This window comes from Phyllobates terribilis, unplaced genomic scaffold, assembly GCF_046119375.1.
Source record: "Phyllobates terribilis strain yellow unplaced genomic scaffold, ASM4611937v1 Scaffold_4__5_contigs__length_816908805, whole genome shotgun sequence".
NCBI classification, from domain to species: domain Eukaryota; kingdom Metazoa; phylum Chordata; class Amphibia; order Anura; family Dendrobatidae; genus Phyllobates; species Phyllobates terribilis.
The window spans coordinates 680,583,713-680,600,223 of record NW_027362764.1 but is presented as its reverse complement, the minus strand read 5'-3'; the positions used below and the strand labels follow the sequence as shown (position 1 = coordinate 680,600,223).

General features: G+C 50.8%; 2 non-coding genes and 7 pseudogenes across 2 annotated transcripts; 5 read left to right on the top strand and 4 right to left on the bottom strand.

The window, feature by feature from the left end:
* The first annotated feature begins 1,706 nt into the window (after positions 1-1,706).
* Positions 1,707-1,825, top strand: LOC141266913 (5S ribosomal RNA). Its single transcript, XR_012320932.1, has one exon. It is a non-coding gene; the product is annotated as a 5S ribosomal RNA (ribosomal RNA).
* A 621-nt stretch (positions 1,826-2,446) lies between these two features.
* Positions 2,447-2,566, top strand: LOC141269049 (5S ribosomal RNA; annotated as a pseudogene).
* Positions 2,567-4,766: 2,200 nt separating this feature from the next.
* On the top strand, positions 4,767-4,886 carry LOC141270341 (5S ribosomal RNA; annotated as a pseudogene).
* Positions 4,887-5,819: 933 nt separating this feature from the next.
* On the top strand, positions 5,820-5,938 carry LOC141267031 (5S ribosomal RNA). Its single transcript, XR_012321050.1, has one exon. It is a non-coding gene; the product is annotated as a 5S ribosomal RNA (ribosomal RNA).
* A 1,684-nt stretch (positions 5,939-7,622) lies between these two features.
* LOC141267864 (5S ribosomal RNA) lies at positions 7,623-7,741 on the top strand (annotated as a pseudogene).
* A 3,960-nt stretch (positions 7,742-11,701) lies between these two features.
* Positions 11,702-11,820, bottom strand: LOC141269151 (5S ribosomal RNA; annotated as a pseudogene).
* A 946-nt stretch (positions 11,821-12,766) lies between these two features.
* On the bottom strand, positions 12,767-12,886 carry LOC141268984 (5S ribosomal RNA; annotated as a pseudogene).
* Positions 12,887-13,507: 621 nt separating this feature from the next.
* On the bottom strand, positions 13,508-13,626 carry LOC141267351 (5S ribosomal RNA; annotated as a pseudogene).
* Positions 13,627-14,567: 941 nt separating this feature from the next.
* LOC141269027 (5S ribosomal RNA) lies at positions 14,568-14,687 on the bottom strand (annotated as a pseudogene).
* Positions 14,688-16,511: the final 1,824 nt, after the last annotated feature.

Here is a 16,511-nt window from a genome sequence, read left to right as displayed (position 1 = left end):
GCGCAAAGGCAAGAAACAGGAGGCCCTACACCCGCTCATTGGGGATGATCCTGATATGCACCCTTCACCCTACAGTGCTCCAGGATGTGCCTGAATTTCCTCCAGTAAAAGGTACTGAAGTGACTACCGTGTCCGTTTCCGTTCTTGCTCTGACCCAGCTGGGTCTCGCCTGTCCTGCATTCCCCCTGCATACGCTGCCCTGAGACCTAGCTCCACCTGTGGGGAGCTATACCATCGAGCTGCCTTATCACGGGCCTCAGTGGACTGCTGCAGCGCTGGTGCTTCTCACCAGATACCACAGGTGGTGTCACAAACTCTTATAAAATTAACAATTATCCACCCTTTTAAAGAGTGACCCCAGGGTACGGGCCAGGGAGCCGACCACCGCGACATCCCAAAGGCCAGGCAAAGGCCCGGGTGACCTCATCGACTGGCTGACTGTGGGTTGACAGTAAGTGGGATCTCCAACCTTGTCATCATCACCCTGTGTGTTATCACACCCGTCGTCCTCAAAGCCAACCTCTTCCTGCCCTGACCGAAAAGTCAAGTTGTCGCTCCAATCAGGTATTTGAGTCTCATCATCGTCTTCATCATTGTCTCCACCAACAGGAGTTACAGTTTGGGAACGAGGGTCTACATTATGCTCAGAACCTTCTTCATCTGGTCCTGGATCCGACTTATAAAGATTCTGGGCATCAGTGCAGATCATTTCCTCGTCTGGATTAACAGAAGCTCTGGAGCAGACCTCCGTTTCCCAGGCTATAGTATGAGTAAACAGCTGTGCAGACTCAACCATCTGTGTTACCCCATACTCAGACCGGCAGCTGGAGACTTGGGAGCTGTGAGGAAGCAAGTGCGATTGGGGTGACACCTCTGAGGACTGGAGTATTTGTGATGTTGAAGTTGAGGTGGAGGAGAGCCCACTTGAAGGAGCACTTGATATCCGCTGAAGCACCTGCTGTTTTTGTGCCTCATCTGGAATTTGTAGCGATGGGCGTGTCTGTAACAAAGGGATCGTATCACAGTATCACATTGTCCACGAAAAGAAGTCGACATGTTAGTTTGGCTGGAAGATGGTCTTTCTTCTGCAGATGTTACTCCCCCCCCACCGCGGGGGGCTCGACCCACCAGCGGACAGGCACCAGTATTAGGAGAGGGGGGCTGGCCGTCAGGGTTCACCGCGGCTCTGGCACAAACCCGGCGACACGGAGGTGGCACGGGCAGGAACGGACTGGCTGTGTCGGCTTCTCACTTTTTGGATTTTAGAAGGGCATGACATGCCTATATCTGTGTCTCCCCCTCCTTTTACTCCTCCACCTCTTTTATTTTCGCATGACTATATGTACTTGTCACTTTTCCATGTGTTAGTTATGTCTTCTGAGCAGTTTGTCAGCTTTTGGACACCTTTGAAGGTGTTTTCTATGTGTTTCTATGTGTTTTTGTTTGCCTGCCATTGGTTTTAACGGTGTTCGAAGGTGTTCGACGAACAGTTCGGCGAACACACGGGTGTTCGACGAACCGAACTGAACTCGAACACTACGGGGGTGGCTCAACACTAGTTGTGTCTACAAGACCTTTTAAGGAAGCCAGCAAAAAAATTGAAAAGAAGGGAAAGCACAAAAGGACCTGGACTTGCTGAGCACTGGAAAGGGCAGCCGGCAACCAGACGTCAAAGTAGAAAAGCAGCAAGTGAGAGACTTATCTCTGCCTACGGCCACACCACCCTGAACACGCCTGATCTCGTCTGATCTTGGAAGCTAAGCAGAGTTTGGCCTGGTTAGTACTTGGATGGGAGACCCCCTGGGAATACCAGGTGCTGTAGGCTTTTGCTTTTTCCTTCATTCCACCAGCAGGGGGCACTCTCTTCTATGCCTTTTTTCCATTCCCTTTCACAAGTGCACACATTCATTCTCTTTTCTTTTTTTCATTTGCTTTCTCTCTTGCGCTATTACATCTCTGCAAAATACCAGCATCCTTCTGATCACCGTGGGCCTCCAGCATTGTTGCTTCTTTACTTTTAATACTAGGCTCCTTTTCACCAGGACCGGCGTCTCCCGCGTGGCTGGAAGCAACCAACGGTAACCCCAAGCAGAAGACCTTTGCAGGCAACACGAACCTCCCCACTGAAGAACAGCTCAAAGTCACTGGCAACCATCTCACCCTCTTCCTTCATTCACCCCTGGATGTCTCGCTCCGCCCCCAGGTTACGGATCCAGCGTGCTCTTTCTGTCACATTACCGCGATGAAGGGTTTAGCCTGCAGGAGACCCTGCGCCGAGACATTTTTGAAGACACCTGATGCGGCGGGTGAATCACTGCTAAACAAACCACACCTGTAGGGACGGCACAGCCTTTGCATGGACACTTCGGAGCCCGCCCCATCACGGCCAGATTGCTCGCCACCAAGCGATCCTGAGAAAAGCTGGCCGGGCGATGGATCAAGCAGCGTCTACTGGCCACACCACCTTGGATACGCCTGATCTCTTCTGATCTCGGAAGCAAAGCAGTGCTGGGCTCGGACAGTACTTGGATGGGAGACCTCCTGGGAACACTGGGTGCTGTAGACCATTTTGATGACGTTTTGCCCTACTGCCCAGCTCGGCTAGCATGGAACGGCGCCTTGCCGGACACCGACCTTAAGTAACTTAGATGATGGAAGCCCCAAGGCCTCTGAGCCAGTTAGCAGCTGAGTACGCTACCCCGCCGCCTTCACGCAGGCCTGACACCGAGCTCCTTGCCACGACTAGGAGTGCTTATTGACTCCGCAGCTCGCCGTGTGGAAATGATTGTATTAAAAGCACCCGGGGCCGTGAAGGGGCCAGGCTTACAGCAGGTGCCCAGGGAAGGTTTTGGATGCCGGCCGCCTAGCGAGGGCCAGCAGAAGTAACATGTTTCTCTGCAAAGAAGCTTGTGTAACCAAGCCAGACGGCTAACAAAGAGCTAACCTCAGTGCAAGGAAGGCAAGGAAGGTGCGGAAGGAATTGGGGAGGGGGGGGGTGATTCCTGCTAGGGCCCTGAAATCATAAAACAGGCAGGAGAGTCTGACGCATGGTGACGGAGAGGTTGTAGGGGCAGATAGGGGGTGTTGTCACGTGCGAGCACGTGTGCATGCTGGCTTGTGTGTGAGAGTGCGCTTCCTTGGTGTTGCGCGCTGCAGACAGTCAAAGGGATTGTTCCCTTTCATTAAAAGTTAATCCCCGGCTGCAGGCTATTAGAAAGCAACTAACCGCGCTCTACTCACCCTACCCGGGTCTACCGGTGAGTCTCGCCTCTGCTCCCGGCCTGTGGCATTGGCCGTGAAGCTGACGTTCCGTCGACAGCGCTGCAGCCGATCAGTGAGCTCAGCGGCTCTGAGTGGGGCGTTGTGTCTACAAGACCTTTTAAGAAAGCCAGCAAAAAAATTGAAGAGAAGGGAACGCACAAAAGGACCTGGTCTTGCTGAGCACTGGAAAGGGCAGCCGGCAGCCAGACGTCAAAGTAGAAAATCAGCAAGTGAGAGGCTTGTCTCTGCCTATGGCCACACCACCCTGAACACGCCCAATCTCATCTGATCTCAGAAGCTAAGTAGGGTTGGGCCTGGTTAGTACTTGGATGGGAGACTGTAAAATAATTCTCTTCCTGAATTATTTTTTTCTACTGAGGACTTCTCAAAGTATCAATATCACGATATTCTTATAAAAAAATGTATCTATTTATTCTTGGATTGTCCATTAAAAAGAATCAGATTGCAGCAGGTACATACAATAATTAGTTATAAAGTAATTGTCCATTTGTCCATAATTAGCTTAATTGTTGAGATTCACCCATCTTTCCTTGGATCCTGGCTGGTAAATCATGTCTTTGTCCAGCATGTGTCCAGGCCTACATGTCATCTGCTTCTCAGCATGAAGATTCTGTGTCTTGTGGGGTGGGCAGAGCAAGAGAGCCCCCCCTTTCTGTACCATGGGCTTTTATAGCCAGTCGTATGGCACACCTGTTCTACATATTGTAGTGAACCAAAAATACACACACAAATAGCGCATGTCAACTAGACACGATGGCTGAGGCATAGAACTCAGAAAAATGATTATCGATTAACATTCCAAATGAATTTCCATAATTAACCATTTAACAGAGACCGCCTGGGAATGCCAGGTGCTGTAGGCTTTTGCTTTTTCCTTCCTTCCACCAGCAGGGGGCACTCTCTTCTGTGCCTTTTTTCCATTCCCTTTCACAAGTGCACACATTCATTCTCTTTTCTTTTTTTCATTTGCTTTCTCTCTTGCGCTATTTCATCTCTGCAAAATACCAGCATCCTTCTGATCACCGTGGGCCTCCAGCATTGTTGCTTCTTTACTTTTAATACTAGGCTCCTTTTCACCAGGACCAACGTCTCCCTTGTGGCTGGAGGCAACCACCGGTAACCCTAAGCAGAAGACCTTTGCAGGCAACACGACCCTCCCCCCTGAAGAGCAGCTCAAAGTCACTGGCAACCATCTCACTCTCTTCCTTCAATCACCCCTGGACGTCTCGCTCTGCCCCCAAGTTACGGGTTCAGCTTGCTCTTTCTGTCACATTACCGTGATGAAGGGTTTAGCCTGCAGGAGACCCTGCGCCGAGACATTTTTGAAGACACCTGATGCGGCGGGTGAATCACTGCTAAACAAACCACACCTGTAGGGACGGCACAGCCTTTGCATGGACCCTTCGGAGCCCGCCCCGTCACGGCCAGATTGCTCGCCACCAAGCGATCCTGAGAAATGCTGGCCGGGCGATGGATCGAGCAGCGTCTACTGGCCATACCACCTTGGATATGCCCGATCTTGTCTGATCTCAAAAGCAAAGCAGGGCTGGGCTTGGACAGTGCTTGGATGGGAGACCTCCTGGGAACATCAGATGCTGTAAACCATTTTGATGACGTTTTGCCCTACTGCCCAGCTCGGCTAGCATGGAACGGCGCCTTGCCGGACACCGACCTTAAGCAACTTAGATGATGGAAGCCCCAAGGCCTCTGAGCCAGTTGGCAGCTAAGTACGCTACCACGCAGGCCTGACACCGAGCTCCTTGCCACGGCTAGGAGTGCCTATTGACACCGCAGCTCGCCTTGTGGAAATGATGGCGTTAAAAGCACCCGGGGCTGTGAAGGGGCCAAGCTTACAGCAGGTGCCCAAGGAAGGTTTTGGATGCCGGCCGCCTAGCGAGGGACAGCAGAAGCAACATGTTTCTCTGCAAAGAAGCTTGTGTAACCAAGCCAGACGGCTGACAAAGAGCTAACCTCAGTGAATGTAAGGCAAGGAAGGTGCGGAAGGAATTGGGGAAGGGGGGGGGGGGATACCTGCTAGGGCCCTGAAATCATAAAGCAGGCAGGAGAGTCTGACACATGGTGACGGAGAGGTTGTAGGGGCAGATAGGGGGTGTTGTCACGTGCGAGCACGTGTGCATGCTGGCTTGTGTGTGAGAGTGCGCTTCCTAGGTGTGGCGCGCTGCAGACAGTCAAAGGGATTGTTCCCTTTCATTAAAAGTTAATCCCCGGCTGCAGGCTATTAGAAAGCAACTAACCGCGCTCTACTCACCCTACCCGGGTCTACCGGTGAGTCTCGCCTCTGCTCCCGGCCTGTGGCATTGGCCGTGAAGCTGACGCTCCGTCGACAGCGCTGCAGCCGATCAGTGAGCTCAGTGGCTCTGAGTGGGGCGTTCTTTCTACAAGACCTTTTAAGGAAGCCAGCAAAAAAATTGAAGAGAAGGGAAAGCACAAAAGGACCTGGTCTTGCTGAACAGTGGAAAGGGCATCCGGCAGCCAGACTTCAAGGTAGGAAAGCAGCAAGTGAGAGGTTTGTCTCTGCCTACGGCCACACCACACTGAACACGCTTGATCTCATCTGATCTTGGAAGCTAAGCAGGGTTGGGCCTGGTTAGTACTTGGATGGGAGACTGCCTGTGAATACCAGGTGCTGTAGGCTTTTGCTTTTTCCTTCCATCCACCAGCAGGGGGCACTCTCTTCTATGCCTTTTTTCCATTCCCTTTCACAAGTGCACACATTCATTCTCTTTTCTTTTTTTCATTTGCTTTCTCTCTTGCGCTATTTCATCTCTGCAAAATACCAGCATCCTTCTGATCACCGTGGGCCTCCAGCATTGTTGCTTCTTTACTTTTAATAGTAGGCTCCTTTTCACCAGGACCAGCGTCTCCCGGGTGGCTGGAGGCAACAACCGGTAACCCCAAGCAGAAGACCTTTGCAGGCAACACGACCCTGCCCCCTGAAGAGCAGCTCAAATTCACTGGCAACCATCTCACCCGCTTCCTTCATTCACCCCTGGACGTCTCGCTCCGCCCCCAAGTTACGGGTCAAGCTTGCTCTTTCTGTCACATTACCGCGATGAAGGGTTTAGCCTGCAGGAGACCCTGCGACGAGACATTTTTGAAGACACCTGATGCGGCGGGTGAATCACTGCTAAACAAACCACACCTGTAGGGACGGCACAGCCTTAGCATGGACCCTTCGGAGCCCGCCCCGTCACGGCCAGATTGCTCGCCATCAAGTGATCCTGAGAAAAGCTGGCCGGGCGATGGATCGAGCAACGTCTACTTGCCATGCCACCTTGGATACTACCAATCTCTTCTGATTTCGGAAGCAAAGCAGTGCTGGGCTCAGACAGTACTTGGATGGGAGACCTCCTGGGAACACCGGGTGCTGTAGACCATTTTGATGACGTTTTGCCCTACTGCCCAACTCGGCTAGCACGGAACGGTGCCTTGCCGGACACCGACCTTAAGTAACTTAGATGATGGAAGCACCAAGGCCTCTGAGCCAGTTGGCAGCTAAGTACGCTACCCCGCCGCCCTTCACGCAGACCTGACACCGAGCTCCTTTGCACAGCTAGGAGTTCTTATTGACTCCGCAGCTCGCTGTGTTGAAATGATGGCGTTAAAAGCACCCGGGGCCGTGAAGGGGCCAAGCTTTCAGAAGGTGCCCAGGGAAGGTTTTGGATGCCGGCCGCCTAGCGAGGGCCAGCAGAAGTAACATGGTTCTCTGCAAAGAAGCTTGTGTAACCAAGCCAGATGGCTGACAAAGAGCTAACCTCAGGGCAAGGAAGGCAAGGAAGGTGTGGAAGGAATTGGGGAGGGGGGGGGTGATTCCTGCTAGGGCCCTAAAATCATAAAACAGGCAGGAGAGTCTGACGCATGGTGACGGAGAGGTTGTAGGGGCAGATAGGGGGTGTTGTCACGTGCGAGCACGTGTGCATGCTGGCTTGTGTGTGAGAGTGCGCTTCCTAGGTGTGGCGCGCTGCAGACAGTCAAAGGGATTGTTCCCTTTCATTAAAAGTTAATCCCCGGCTGCAGGCTATTAGAAAGCAACTAACCGCGCTGTACTCACCCTACCCGGGTCTACCGGTGAGTCTCGCCTCTGCTCCCTGCCTGTGGCATTGGCCGTGAAGCTGACGCTCCGTCGACAGCGCTGCAGCCGATCAGTGAGCTCAGCGGCTCTGAGTGGGGTGTTGTGTCTACAAGACCTTTTAAGGAAGCCAGCAAAAAAATTGAAGAGAAGGGAAAGCACAAAAGGACCTGGTCTTGCTGAGCACTGGAAAGGGCAGCCGGCAGCCAGACGTCAAAGTAGAAAAGCAGCAAGTGAGAGGCTTGTCTCTGCCTACGGCCACACCACCCTGAACACGCTTGCTCTCATCTGATTTTGGAAGCTAAGCAGGGTCGGGCCTGGTTAGTACATGGATGGGAGACCGCTTGGGAATACCAGGTGCTGTAGGCTTTTGCTTTTTCCTTCCTTCCACCAGCAGGGGGCACTCTCTTCTATGCCTTTTTTCCATTCCCTTTCACAAGTGCACACATTCATTCTCTTTTCTTTTTTTCATTTGCTTTCTCTCTTGCACTATTTCATCTCTGCAAAATACCATCATCCTTCTGATCACCGTGGGCCTCCAGCATTGTTGCTTCTTTACTTTTAATACTAGGCTCCTTTTCAGCAGGACCAGCATCTCCCGCGTGGCTGGATGCAACCACCGGTAACCCCAAGCAGAAGACCTTTGCAGGCAACACGACCCTCCCCCCTGAAGAGCAGCTCAAAGTCACTGGCAACCATCTCACCCTCTTCCTTCATTCACCCCTGGACGTCTCGCTCCGCCCCCAAGTTACGGGTCCAGCTTGCTCTTTCTGTCACATTACCGCGATGAAGGGTTTAGCCTGCAGGAGACCCTGCGCCGAGACATTTTTGAAGACACCTGATGTGGCGGGTGAATCACTGCTAAACAAACCACACCTGTAGGGACGGCACAGACTTTGCATGGACCCTTCGGAGCCCGCCCCGTCATGGCCAGATTGCTGACTTTTATGCACACGCCCGGACTGACTGGCGTGTGCGGGAGTCGTGGTTCCACTGGACCATGAACCGGAGAGTGCCTGGAGGGGCGTGACTAAGTATCTGGCCGATCCGACCAAGGTGGCACGACGGCATACGACGCCAGGGCACCAAGGAGAAACCGGGCAGAGGGACCAGGTGCTACTCCAGGTCAAACTCCGGACACGGGGGTTGACCCACACAGGGATTACTGGAACAGGCAGGTTAGGTTGGCACAGACTGGTGGATATAAGCGAACACGGCAGGTATGCAGACGGGTGGATACAGGCGAGTATGCAGGCGGGGAGGTACTGGCTGAAAGGACGGGCTGGAGCACAGAGAGGACAAGACCCAGTACAGACTGGGTCACAGAAACAGAACCGCAGATGCGGTAGCCAAACACAGCAGAGAGGGAAAACCCGAAGCGGTGGGCAAGAGCAGAGCAGGATGGGACTGGCGGAGCAGCGAGCGCAAGCAGAGCAGGACAGGACTGCCGGAGCAGCGAGCAGATGCAGAGCAGGACGGGACTGCCGGAGCAGCGAGCAGAAGCAGAGCAGGACAGGACTGCCGGAGCAGCGAGCAGATGCAGAGCTGAAACCGCAGAAGCGGCAAGCAAAGCAAGAGCAGAGTGGAAACCGCAAGAGCGGCAAGCTAAGCAGGAGCAGAGCGGAAACCGCAGAGCGGTAAACAAGGCAGGAGCAGAGTGGAAACCGCAGAGCGGTAAACAAGGCAGGAGCAGAGCGGAAACCGCAGAGCGGCTAAGTAGGCAGGAGCAGAGCGGAAACCGCAGAGCGGCAAACAAGGCAGGAGCAGAGCAGAAACCGCAGAGCGGCAAACAAGGCAGGAGCAGAGCAGAAACCGCAGGAGCGGCAAGCAAGGCAAGAGCAGGGCAGAAACCGCAAGAGAGGCAAGCTAAGCAGGAGCAGAGCGGAAACCGCAGAGCGGTAAACAAGGCAGGAGCAGAGCGGAAACCGCAGAGCGGTAAACAAGGCAGGAGCAGAGCGGAAACCGCAGAGCGGTAAACAAGGCAGGAGCAGAGCGGAAACCGCAGAGCGGTAAACAAGGCAGGAGCAGAGCGGAAACCGCAGAGCGGCAAACAAAGCAGAGCAGGGGGGACAGGGCTCTGATCACACAGAACAGACAGGAAGAGAAAGGCAGAGCCAGATACCCACAGGGTACTTGCAGTGAAGTAGCGAGTGGACCACAAACTCACAAACGTGAGTACAGAGACAACAAGCAGGAGTTAGGTACGAGTTCAGACTCTGCAGAAAAAGGAAGGGAACGGACATAGAGGCAAAACAGGTAAAGGATAGGAGAGAGTTCAGACTGGAACTGAGTGTACGGAGGAGACCGACACTGCAGCGGGATACAGGAGCGGGTCTGGGAATACGGCCCCCAGAGAGGCGGGACGAACAGGCAAGGAGCGTGTTCAGACAGGACAGACAAGATACAGGAGCGGGTCTAGGTAATCGGCCCCTAGAAGGCGGGAGGAACAGGCAAGGAGCGTGTTCAGACAGGACTGGAAATACAGCCTCCAGGAGAGGCAGCAGGCAAGAGTACACAGACAGGACTCATTTCAGACACGGGAACTGATACCGCAAGGCAGGAGACATAGACAGGACTCAGTTCAGACACGGGAACTGATACCGCAAGGCAGGAGACAAAGACAGGACTCAGTTCAGACACGGGAACTGATACCGCAAGGCAGGAGACATAGACAGGACTCAGTTCAGACACGGGAACTGATACCGCAAGGCAGGAGACAAAGAACGGGACCTGGCACCTTCAGAGTGCAACCACACACTGAATGAAACACTATTATTTTTAATTTGGTTCTGATATATACATAAATTTTATAAAATAATATTTTTGGTATTAAGGGGGAAAATGTGTTTTTGATCCTGATTACATAATCACTTTTGATCAATACTTATTTTCCACACATTTTAATAAAGAAGAAATAATAATAAGGTACTATGGTATAATTAAGAAGGGTATTACATGCAAAGTTGCATAATTTAATATTTTTTGGTGGTACAAGGTTATGACAAATATGAAATCATCCAGATAATGGAGATATAAGGGTACTTTTTATGGAGAATATAATTACTCTGCATTTGTCATTAAAATTTAAAGGCCTTATTTTTATTTTTATTCTTATTTTTACTCTTAATTTTATTTTTCATTTTTAAAATTTTATTCTTACTTTATACTTCTTATTTTTCTATTTTTTCATTTTTTAATTCTCATTTGATTTTATTTGAGTTCAATATCTCAATTGAGAAAACACATTAATATTTAATAAAGCAATGTCTAATACAAGAGTATTGCTTCATTAAATATATATTGCTAAGGAAAAAAATGTTTACATTTTCTGAGTAAACACAACAATTCATTCATTCATTTATTCATTCATTCATTCATTCATTCATTCATACATTCATATATTTATTCATTTTGGTTCAGGAGTATACATTCTTTGATATTATTGGTTTAATAAAGATATAAAAACTTGTTTTTCAAAATACACTGACACCTATGGGTTGGAAAAGGTAATTACACCTATGACATAAAAATGTTCTATCATATGGAGAACTTGATTGATAATGAATTATTATCTATTATTGTTTATTATTCCAAACATAATTTATTTTAATATTTTGATAATAATTAGATGGATATTACTGATTGCTATGGTACGCTGTGATATTATCAGATGAGATCGGGCGTATCCAAGGTGGTATGGCCAGTAGAAGCTGCTGGATCCATCGCCCGGCCAGCCTTTCTCAGGATCGCTTGGTGGCGAGCAATCTGGCCGTGACGGGGTGGGCTCCGAAGGGTCCAATCAAAGTCTGTGCCGTCCCTACAGGTGTGGTTTGTTTAGCAGTGATTCACCCGCCGCATCAGGTGCCTTCAAAAATGGCTCGGCGCAGGGTCTACTGCAGGTTAAACCCTTCATCGCGGTAATGTGACAGAAAGAGCAAGCTGGACCGTAACTTGGGGGCGGAGCGAGACGTCCAGGGGTGAATGAAGGAAGAGGGTGAGATGGTTGTCAGTGATTTTGAGCTGCTCTTCAGGGGAGAGGGTCATGTTGCCTGCAAAGGTCTTCTGCTTGGGGTTACCGGTGGTTGCCTCCAGCCACGCGGGAGACGCTGGAACTGGTGAAAAGGAGCCTAGTATTAAAAGTAAAGAAGCAACGATGCTGGAGGCCCACGGTGATCAGAAGGATGCTGGTATTTTGCAGAGATGAAATAGCGCAAGAGAGAAAGCAAATGAAAAAAAGAAAAGAGAATGAATGTGTGCACTTGTGAAAGGGAATGGAAAAAAGGCATAGAAGAGAGTGCCCCCTGCTGGTGGAAGGAAGGAAAAAGCAAAAGCCTACAGCATCTGGTATTCCCAGGTGGTCTCCCATCCAAGTACTAACCAAGAACAACCCTGCTTAACTTTTGAGATCAGACGAGATTGGGCGTGTTCAGGGTGGTGTGGCCGAAGGCAGAGACTAGTCTCTCACTTGCTGCTTTTCTACTTTGATGTCTGGCTGCCGGCTGCCCTTTCCAGTGCTCAGCAAGACCAGGTCATTTTGTGCTTTCCCTTCTCTTCAATTTTCTTGCTGGCTTCCATAAAAGGTCTTGTAGACACAACGCCCCACTCAGAGCCGCTGAGCTCACTGATCGGCTGCAGCGCTGTCGACGGAACGTCAGCTTCACGGCCAATGCCACAGGCCGGGAGCAGAGGCGAGACTCACCGGTAGACCCGGGTAGGGTGAGTAGAGCGCGGTTAGTTGCTTTCTAATAGGCCGCAGCTGGGGATTAACTTTTAATGAAAGGGAACAATCCCTTTGACTGTCTGCAGCGCGCCACACCTAGGAAGCGCACTCTCACACACAAGCCAGCATGCACACGTGCTCGCACGTGACAACACCCCCTATCTACCCCTACAACCTCTCCGTCACCATGCATCAGACTCTCCTGCCTGTTTTATGATTTCAGGACCCTATCAGGAATCACCCCCCCACCCCGTCCCCAATTCCTTCCGCACCTTCCTTGCCGTCCTTGCACTGAGGTTAGCTCTTTGGCGGCCGTCTGGCTTGGTTACACAAGCTTCTTTGCAGAGATACATGTTACTTCTGCTGGCCCTCGCTAGGCGGCCGGCATCCAAAACCTTCCCTGGACACCTGCTGAAAGCCTGGCCCCTTCACGGCCCCGAGTGCTTTTAACGCCATAATTTCCACACGGCGAGCTGCGGAGTCAATAAGCACTCCTAGCCCTGACAAGGAGCTCGGTGTCAGGCCTGCGTGAAGGCGGCGGGGTAGCGTACTTAGCTGCCAACTGGCTCAGAGGCCTTGGGGCTTCCATCATCTAAGTTACTTAAGGTCGGTGTCCGGCAAGGCACCGTTCCATGCTAGCCGAGCTGGGCAGTAGGGCAAAACGTTATCAAAATGGTCTACAGCACCTGGTGTTCCCAGGAGGTCTCCCATCCAAGTACTGTCTGAGCCCAGCCCTTCTTTGTTTCTGAGATCAGACAAGATCAGGCATATCCAAGGTGGTATGGCCAGTAGACGCTGCTTGATCCATCGCCCGGCCAGCCTTTCTCAGGATCGCTTGGTGGCGAGCAATCTGGCCGTGACAGGGCGGGCTCCGAAGGGTCCATGCAAAGTCTGTGCCGTCCCTACAGGTGTGGTTTATTTAGCAGTGATTCACCCGCCGCATCAGGTGTCTTCAAAAATGTCTCAGCGCAAGGTCTCCTGCAGGCTAAACCCTTCATCGCGGTAATGTGACTGAAAGAGCAAGCTGGACCCGTAACTTGGGGGCGGAGCGAGATGTCCAGGGGTGAATGAAGGAAGAGGGTGAGATGGTTGCCAGTGACTTTGAGCTGCTCTTCAGGGGGGAGGGTCGTGTTGCCTGCAAAAGTATTCCGCTTGGGGTTACCGGTTGTTGCCTCCAGCCACCCGGGAGACGCTGGTCCTGGTGAAAAGGAGCCTAGTATTAAAAGTAAATAAGCAACAATGCTGGAGGCCCACGGTGATCAGAAGGATGCTGGTATTTTGCAGAGATGAAATAGCGCAAGAGAGAAAGCAAATGAAAAAAAGAAAAGAGAATGAATGTGTGCACTTGTGAAAGGGAATGGAAAAAAGGCATAGAAGAGAGTGCCCCCTGCTGGTGGAAGGAAGGAAAAAGCAAAAGACTACAGCACCTGGTATTCCCAGGTGGTCTCCCATCCAAGTATTAACCAGGCCCAACCCTGCTTAGCTTCTGAGATCAGTCGAGATCGAGCATGTTCAGGGTGGTGTGGCCGTAGGCAAAGGCAGGCCTCTCACTTGCTGCTTTCCTCCTTTGAAGTCTGGCTGCCGGATGCCCTTTCCAGTGTTCAGCAAGACCAGGTCCTTTTGTGCTTTCCCTTCTCTTCAATTTTTTTGCTGGCTTCCTTAAAAGGACTTGTAGACATAACGCCCCACTCAGAGCCACTGAGCTCACTGATCGGCTGCAGCGCTGTCGACGGAACATCAGCTTCACGGCCAATGCCACAGGCCGGGAGCAGAGGCGAGACTCACCGGTAGACCCGGGTAGGGTGAGTAGTGCGCGGTTAGTTGATTTCTAATAGCCTGCAGCCGGGGATTAACTTTTAATGAAAGGGAACAATCCCTTTGACTGTCTGCAGCGCGCCACACCTAGGAAGCGCACTCTCACACACAAGCCAGCATGCACACGTGCTCTCACGTGACAAAACCCCCTATCTGCCCCTACAACCTCTCCGTCACCATGCGTCAGACTCTCCTGCCTGTTTTATGATTTCAGGGCCCTAGCAGGAATCACCCCTCCCCTCCCCAATTCCTTCCGCACCTTCCCTGCCTTCCTTGCACTGAGGTTAGCTCTTTGTCAGCCGTCTGGCTTGGTTACACAAGCTTCTTTGCAGAGAAACATGTTACTTCTGCTGGCCCTCGCTAGGCGGCCGGCATCCAAAACCTTCCCTGGGCACCTGCTGAAAGCCCGGCCCCTTCACGGCCCTGAGTGCTTTTAACGTCATCATTTCCACACGGCGAGCTCGGAGTCAATAAGCACTCCTAGCCGTGGCAAGGAGCTCGGTGTCAGGCCTGCGTGAAGGTGGCGGGGTAGCGTACTTAGCTGCCAACTGGCTCAGAGGCCTTGGGGCTTCCATCATCTAAGTTAATTAAGGTCGGTGTCCGGCAAGGCGCCGTTCCATGCTAGCCGAGCTGGGCAGTAGGGCAAAACGTCATCAAAATGGTCTACAGCACCCGGTGTTCCCAGGAGGTCTCCCATCCAAGTACTGTCTGAGCCCAGCCCTGCTTTGCTTCCGAGATCAGTTGAGATCGGGCGTATCCAAGGTGGTATGGCGAGTAGGCGCTGCTCGATCCATCGCCCGGCCAGCCTTTCTCAGGATCGCTTGGTGGCGAGCAATCTGGCCTTGACGGGGCGGGCTCCGAAGGGTCCATGCAAAGGCTGTGCCATCCCTACAGGTGTGGTTTGTTTAGCAGTGATTCACCCGCCGCATCAGGTGTCTACAAAAATGTCTCGGCGCAGGGTCTCCTGCAGGCTAAACACTTCATCGCGGTAATGTGACAGAAAGAGCAAGCTGGACCCGTAACTTGGGGGCGGAGCGAGACGTCCAGGGGTGAATGAAGGAAGAGGGTGAGATGGTTACCAGTGACTTTGAGCTGCTCTTCAGGGGGGAGGGTCGTGTTGACTGCAAAGGTCTTCTGCTTGGGGTTACCGGTGGTTGCCTCCAGCCACCCGGGAGACGCTGGTCCTGGTGAAAAGGAGCCTAGTATTAAAAGTAAATAAGCAACAATGCTGGAGGCCCACGGTGATCAGAAGGACGCTGGTATTTTGCAGAGATGAAATAGCGCAAGAGAGAAAGCAAATGAAAAAAAGAAAAGAGAATGAATGTGTGCACTTGTGAAAGGGAATGGAAAAAAGGCATAGAAGAGAGTGCCCCCTGCTGGTGGAAGGAAGGAAAAAGCAAAAGCCTACAGCACCTGGCATTCCCAGGCGGTCTCTGTTAAATGGTTAATTATGGAAATTCATTTGGAATGTTAATCGATAATCATTTTTCTGAGTTCTATGCCTCAGCCATCGTGTCTAGTTGACATGCGCTATTTGTGTGTGTATTTTTGGTTCACCACCATATATAGAACAGGTGTCCATACGACTGGCTATAAAAGCCCATGGTACAGAAAGGGGGGGCTCTCTTGCTCTGCCCACCCCACAAGACACAGAATCTTCATGCTGAGAAGCAGATGACATGTAGGCCTGGACACATGCTGGACAAAGACATGATTTATCAGCCAGGATCCAAGGAAAGATGGGTGAATCTCAACAATTAAGCTAATTATGGACAAATGGACAATTACTTTATAACTAATTATTGTATGTACCTGCTGCAATCTGATTCTTTTTAATGGACAATCCAAGAATAAATAGATACATTTTTTATAAGAGTATTGTGATATTGATACTTTGAGAAGTCCTCAGTAGAAAAAAATAATACAGGAAGAGTATTATTTTACAATGGTGAGCCAGCCAGTCCTGTTTTTTTGTTTTTTTAAATTAAGTAAGTGAATTTCTTCCGTGAACAAGGGGGGAGTCCTGACGAGCTGAACAGCTGTTGTTCACGTGTCAGTAAATTCACTAGCTTGTCACGAGAAGCAGAAAGGACCTACAGACTGAGGAAAGACAGGAAGCAGAGGTACTAACAAGGAACAGAATCACACAGGAAAAGAATCAGACGAACTGAAGACAGGACGTGCTGATAAAGAGAAGCCAAGGAATCTTAAGGTAAGCAAAATATGGATATAATTTCTTCTTTTGCTAAACAAAGTAATATTAATTTCAAAGTTAATGTAGGAGATGACATAGAAGTTTTGTGGCTCAGTTTATACAAAGAATGTGAATTGCAGAATTTACAGATAACTTCTAAATTGGTAAATAGAGACAAACAGAAATTGAGAAATATTCTACATTTGGTAGATTTTTTTCATAGTCTTGTGTTAGAGATTTCTAAGCAGGAAAATAGTGTAGAAGTGTCAGACGGTGATACTGATTCTGACTGTAATGTGGAAAATGAACAAAAAGTAAGACACGTGTCTGTAACTGAAGGTGACCTTGGGTCTGACCAAGAGACGGACATACAGAAACCTGACATGGGAGGAGACATGACTGACATACGA